Below are 7,417 nucleotides of genomic sequence, written 5' to 3'. Positions count from 1 at the left end.
GGGAAAATTATTAGGAAAGAAAAGATCATCCTCAGTAACAATGTTGCCCAAAGTAAAAGTCTAGTCCATGGGCTATTACTTAAAGATGTGCTTTCACTTCAGAAAGCAAGAATCGCTGCTGTATACCAGCAAAAGCCTCCTTGCTGCTCAAGGTGATTATGAATAAAGAACCAGTCCAGACAACAATTTTATCGAATTCTTTCCCAGAGTTGTTCCAGTTACAACTTAAGAGATCTTTGGATATAGTGGGGTGAGGGAGTACATGAATCTAGTTAAATAGCTTTAAGGTTGTATTTGCACTGATGTATATTAGAATATTGAGGTTTTAAAAGAAGGGCATTTATGTAGGAGATAAGAAAGTGCTGGGGAAGCATGTAAACCAATAAATTTCCTTCCTTCCAGGGCTAAGTTCCTGTGAAAGTACCACAACACCTGAGAAAGTACTGTGTATCTGCCCTCCAGGCCTTCTTGCAACATCTTTTCTCTCCTGTTTCAGTTTTCTGTTCTTCAAAAGCAGTCAGATATAGATCAGCACTTTTTTTCTTTGCGAAGCCCACTGACACAGCCACTTTCTTCTGTCTGCGGATTTCATTTCATTTACAGAAGGTAAGTGTATCCATTCACCATGTCTACTGACAGCCCCTAAGAACACTTCTCTGAGCAGCAATATTTGCATATAAACCAGAATTTAAAATACAAAAGACAAGAATTATTAAAAGCATTGCTCATGTTACACCCAAAAATATGTCAGGCGCTTCAGAGAGAGAGAGAGAGACTAAGAAAGCTCTCTGCTGGGAACGATGGTCGAAGGTCTCCTCAAACACCCAGGCTGGATTAATCACCAGAAACAATAGCAGAATTGGGTTTTCTATTTACTGTAGTAAAGCAACCTTCTCTATAAACTCCTTATTGCTGCAAACCAAAGGTGTGTGTCTGGGGAGGGCAAGCTTTTCCCCTTGATGTTCCAGGACATGGAAATACAATCCGTTTTCAGACACAGATGTTTGCAATAGAAAACTTTCACTCCGTTTTCTTCTGGTTTTAATCTGCTCATGACAGGAAACACAGATTCAAAATGAATGCAAAGAACAGAGTCACCAGAACTGATGGTAATACAAAAGAACACGTAGGAAAGATTTCTTTTTTTTCTCCCCAACATATTACAGGGAGAAAAGGTTTACAGACTGCACAAGATTCTAGGTGTTTTCATTTCTCCGTGGCTACCAGTGCAGTGGTTTTCAACAAACATCACAGAATACAGCTCTCTGCAATCAACAGTTTCAACACAAAAAAGATAATCATGGAATCATAGAATCGTTTTGATTGGAGAAGAGCTTTAAGATCATCGAGTCCAACCATTATATAACAGTTCTTCATGTCCTTTGCCTGTTCATCAGTGCTTTCAAACAACTACCCTGACAAAGCTTCACTGGACAGACGTATAAAAATGGTCAAAGATTATCCTCTAGCATGTGTACAATGTAAAAGGAAATGAAAATGATTCAACCTCTCTAGCTGGTCTCACTGCTAACCCCCAGGCTCCAAAGTATTTCAAAGATGTGCTTTTAAATGATGCCAACCTACACATCCCAAATGAAGTTCTTTATGTGTGACAATGTGAAGGGTTCGCCTGGAGTCTTTTGTGGATATTTGGTTGCCTGTTCCAACTTACCCTCTTAGTCTGTTCTTCAAATCAAACCCTACCTGGTCTCCCTTCTCTGCATTCTCTAGGTTGCCTAAACCCCCTTTCACAGAACCATAAAATCATAGAATCACTTTGGTTGGGAAAGACCTTTAGGACCATTGAGTCCAACCATTATCTAACCCTACCGAGCCTGGTGCTAAAGCATGTTTGGTGTCAGTTACTTAATTGACTCCAAGAGAAATTTTTCAATCTTGGCATGACCCCCCCTGCTGCCCAGGGTTGGGTTGGCACACTGGGTGCACACAAGTGCACTTTCTTTCTTGATTGCTGGTTTGGTTCTCCAAATCCTGCAGCAGCAGATTCCTAAAGTCGCTACCCGAGATGTTTCCAACCCTGCAGGTGAGATGCAGTTCACATCAACTCAATATTGTTAAGAAGCATTCTGTGGCTTCCCAGCCTGGGAACTGAACTGGGAAGAAATTTACTGGGGTGAAACCTGGCACCTCTCCTAATAGAAGCAGCATGAATGGTTGATGTACAACATCTTCAGGAGCATGGTAAGCTTCACGTAAAACTTCAGCATTACTTGTTTTGATTCTGTTAGCTGGTGGATTAAAGCCACATGGGCACAAAGACTGGATCTGGGGACTTGCCATGTCAGGGGTGAAAAATGAAGACAGTTGCTTCAGTGTTGGCATTAAGGACAAAGCAGGGCTCATCCAGGGTAGATCAAAGCTTCAGGGTTTTCTGTGAGGACTGACATTAGACAGTGACAAGTGAAGCGTGAGATGGGCACAGGCAAGTATCACCAAGGCCAGGCTGTGGATCATAGAATCTTTTTGGTGGGAAGACTTTTAAGATCACAGAGTCCACCCATTACCTAACTCTACCAAGCCTGGTGCTAAACCATGTCCCTTAGCACCACATTTCTTGAATGCATCTACACATACTATGCCCTTTCATTAAAGTAGGACTTTGCAAATGACATCCTTCACTTAAAAAATAAGAGTCACAACATTTATGTGGTAATTTCTGCAAATTTAGTTCTCATGCTATGTGTAAAACACTCTTTGAGATGTGCCCATTTTGTCTCTTTAGACTATGTGCTACTTGGAACAGAAGCTATCACCCAGTCCATCCTTGAGCAACACACAGCAAAAAGGGATCTGATTTTAGACAGTTCCTGAGCAATACTGCAGTGAAAAATAAAACCTGTCTCTAGCTATAGGATAGCACACAGGGTTGTTTTCTTTCTGCAAAGATCTTGCTTCATTGATTGCTACTAATTAAAAAAAAAAAAAATATCAAGTGGTGTACTGAAACTTCCTTACCATAGGATTTTCCATCATAATCACTCAACTGAGTAGAAAATTAGTAATTTCCTTCCACATTATTCTTTGTTACTTTTATTAGAGAATGTGAATGATTAGAGTATTAGTGAAGCCATTTTAACAATGCCGACTGGAATTTAGTGACAGGACAAGAGTCAGTGGACATGAACTGGAACACAGGAAGTTCCACGTAAGCATCAAGAAAAAAAATCTTCCCTTTGAGGGTGCCAGAGACCCAGAACAGGATGCCCAGAAGGGTTGTGGAGTCTCCTTCTCTGGAGGCACTCTAAACCCACCTGGACATGTTCTTGTGCAATTTACTCCAGGTGACCCAGCTCCAGCAGGGGAACTGGATTAGATGATCTTTAGAGTCTCTTGCAACCCCTACCATTCAGTGACTATGTGTGAACAGCCGTTGCATTTACTCCATTTTAAGATGGAAGCTAAAGCACAAACATATTAAGCACAAAATATAAATCTCAACTGTTAATGGACATAAGTGCTAATATTTTAGGTTGTTTGATGTTTTTACCATATCATGTATCAGAAGCACAGTAGCAAAAAAATTACCTTTTATCTAGGTGTGCACAGAATTTCTGCTCATTTTTCAGGAAAGGAATACAAAGTATTTTAGTACAGAAGATTTTTGACAGTGGTAAGGAAATAAAAGCTAGGTTTTCAACATTTAGTCAGCATCTTTAGCCATTCTTCCTTTGTACAACCTGCTCCCAACAACCAAATAACTTCTGGTTTCTTCATCAAATAAGATGAGGAGGTTTTGCACACAAACTCTATGTATTAGTTTTGGGTTAAATTAACGAGGTGGGAATTATAAAATATAGTTATTTTGTTTTCCCAAAAACCCCACCCCAAATCTATGTACAAAACTGATAGAATTATTTACAGGTTCTATTCGGTCGTGAATTCTTCCAGGATTCTTAATGGCAATTTTGACACAATTTAGAGAGTTCAGAGACTGGAAAAAGCTATGACACAGCTTCAACCACTTATAAACCAAAGGCCAACCAATAACCCTTAGGAAGATATGAGCAGGCCAGGGTTTACTCACGAGGATTAGAGTGGGAATTTGGAGATGGTCCCTAGTTCGCTCTCTCTGCTGACAGGCTCCAGAAACTGTCGGTTTGTAATCCAGTTCGAGGCTCAGGCTTTATCCCAGGGCTCTGGACCAGACACTCAAAGCAAGGCAGGAGCAAGGCAGATCTGAGCGAGGTGGATCTGAGCAAGGCGGATCTGAGCAGGAGCCCCTAGGCTCCCTAGCCACTTGCATATATACAAAATGCCAGAGGTCACTTGTTCCAATGGGGCACTAAAGCTAACATGTAGCCACCCAATGGAAAGCCTTCTGCCAGGCTATGACCATAAAAAGCAGAGGCCAGGACCTCGTATCTGGGGGAGCTTACCTGCTCTGACCCCAGATGGGCATCGTTAACCAGACAGGCAAGGTCCTGTCCCCTTTGTTCCTTTTCCTGCGTTGCCCTGTTGTTGTGGCAGGAAGGAGGGGAGAGAAAGGACCTGTCTAGACATCTTGAGGCCTGTCTGGATGTGTACTGGGCCATGTGTCATGGCCTACCACCACACTCTACACATCCCTAACTAATTTTCAAGACCCCAACCATATTGTAACCAACAAAGGATAGGCCCTGTGTAAAGCACTGCCTCTTCAAGGCTTCATGAAAATAAAGGTTCTGTGGGCAGCTACCTGGAAACAAGAACGACAAAATTTCTGGTTTGCTCCTAGCACTACATTTTCACCAAACACCTGAGCATATGCCTAGAAGTCTTCTCTTAAATCATGTTATGGCTATTGTCTGTAATTTTTCTCTTTTTTTTTCAGTAGCATGAAACCCGAAGTGGACTTGATACTTACTAACTGGTACCCAGTACTAAAAAAAAGTCACTTAACCCACCATTTCAGCAAAGGTACTGCACTAGTAAATAAGAGTTGTTTGTCCAAACACAGACTCTAGCTCTTTTGCAGAATCATTGTCCCACATGGGACACACATTCATCTAAAAGATACAATCTAGAACTCTTGTTTCTAAGTCAACAGTCAGTTTACCAGTATGAAAAACAAGAGTTTTACTAGTGATATTTTGACAGAGATCTGGTTCATGTTTACTCATGTAGCCTGTTCTCCCTGGTAATAAGTGAGAGGAGGACAGGAAATGGCCTCAAGTTGCACCAGGGTAGGTTTAGGTTGGACATTAAAAGAACCTTTTTCACTGAAAAGGATTTGAAACACTGGAACAGTCTCCCCAGGGAGGTGGCTGAATGCCCATCCCTGCAGGTGTTTAAAAGATGCAGAGATGTTGGTGCTGATCTTTGATAGAGTTAGATAATGGTTGGGCTAGATGATTCTAAAGGCCTTTTCAACCAATATAATTCTATGATTCTATGATTCCAAACATTTTGCTACTCTGGGATCAGTAACAGATTCTGCACTTCTAAACAGTCTTGAATGGATTCACAAAGTGGATTGGAATAATATTGGTAGGGCGAAAGTTCTGGGAATCATACAATGACAAAACCCAGAACGGGCATTTCAGCAGAAGCGGGAATTTCAGAGGACAGTAAGTATGAACAGTGAATCTTTTCATCTTCCTTTAACTTGGCCATCTCAGGAGGCAAGCCATCTCATCCTCTCTGGGATTCTCAGGTCAAGCTCTTCCTATTCTCACCTGCCTTGCACATTCACACCACTGTGCCTCTCTGCCTGCACCAAGAATACCCTGTGCTCATTTCTCTGCCCCTGATAGATTTCTGTGGTGGAAGCAGGCTCTTCTTGTGTTAAAAAGCTATCGTAAATATTGTCTTGAGTTTTTTTAATTTTCATTTAGCTTGAATTCAATAAAGACTTCAAAGTAACAACCCTGTCTTAATTCTCTTTAAAGAAAAACAAAGCAAAACAATATAAAAGCAACCCAACTTAAATTCAAGCTTTTACTTTGGTGTCAGTTTTATTTTAAAACATGCTTTCTTTTTAATACACTCCTGTTATAAGAATGGTCCGAGCCACGTTTTTAGTGTTATTTACAAGTCTGACAATATTTATGTCAAGGGCAAATTTCAGCACAAATTATTATCTATTTCCAGATTACCAGTAATCATATTGAGCAGGGCAAAGCACAGGTCACCACAGAACTCTACTAAAAATCTCTCAATTCAAATTAAGACATACTTTGACCTAATCAGCCCTTAGTCATTTGGTGTGTGCTCTTCTGGTATGTTTCATTATCGTGGCACTAAGTCAAAGGTATTACAAAAGCCTATCACCTTTTACTGCCCCATTTACTAATTCAAATTCTAATAATCTTAAAAACTAATGCTAATACTTTCTAAGTAGTACTAACTATACCTCCATTCTTTAGTCTTTTATCACTGAATCCCCATACCTTTTTGTCATCATTTTGCCTCAAAGCAATGTTTGACATACTAATTTATAACATTATAATATTAGTGTTTAGTAGACACACATAAGCCAAATTTGTATTCCATCTCTCACTTCAGCATCTCCCTCTTCAATAACATGACAGCTCTACCTGCTTGTTAGTATCCTGCAGAGAACAGTTCCAGTTGTAAGAAAGAGGCTAAGGAATCCTTGCGTCTCTCTCACCATCAGAGCTGTCACCCTGATGCTTAATTCAAAGTATGTCTTCATCCTCACATCAGTGGAGGCTCTAGTCTAATATTTTTTGCCTTAGGATGAGAAAATCTTCTTTAAACTATCACCTGAACTTTTAAAATTTTCAGCTTCTTCCCTGATGTCTCCTACAATTTGACCAGCTTTATGTGATTTTTGCCTAGTTATGTTCTAAAATATGGCTGACACATTTTTGCTGAAATGTAACACTTGAATAAAAAATGTCAGAGAATGACAAACATTGCATGTCCCTTAGCACCACATCTCTGCATCTTTTGAATACTTCCAGGGATGGGGCTTTCAACCACCTCCTTGGGGAGCCTCTTTCAGTCTCTAACAGACAACTTCAACCTCCTCTGATGCAACTTCAGGCCACTTCCTCTCATCCTATTCCTTGCTACCAGGAAGAAAAGACCAACATCCACTTCACTGCAACCTCCTCTCCACGCTTGCCTTTGCTGAACTTGATCAGGTTAATGAACTGCTAAGATTACCAACATGTTAGCTAAGACTTATTTGATTTCAAGTTCTTGTCCCTGCAGTGGGCTTCACTCAACATTCACTAATGCTGGTTTCTGTGCAGCACTCACCAAGAGGCAGAGGCAGCATCCTTGGGACTGTGAGATGCAAAGCAATCTTGTCTTTGTATGAACCAAACAGTCCCTGCTGGAGTCACTGTCCTGAGTTCACTACAGCAAATCCAACTCTCAGTGCTAGAAAACAAGTGACCAAATTCTAGTACCAAAAAAGAAAGTATTTACCAACCTTTGTGGCTGGAAT

This window comes from Indicator indicator, chromosome 1 (genome assembly GCF_027791375.1).
Source record: "Indicator indicator isolate 239-I01 chromosome 1, UM_Iind_1.1, whole genome shotgun sequence".
In the NCBI taxonomy this organism is placed as follows: domain Eukaryota; kingdom Metazoa; phylum Chordata; class Aves; order Piciformes; family Indicatoridae; genus Indicator; species Indicator indicator.
The sequence above is the reverse complement of the archived record's forward strand: the minus strand, read 5'-3'. Positions refer to the sequence as shown.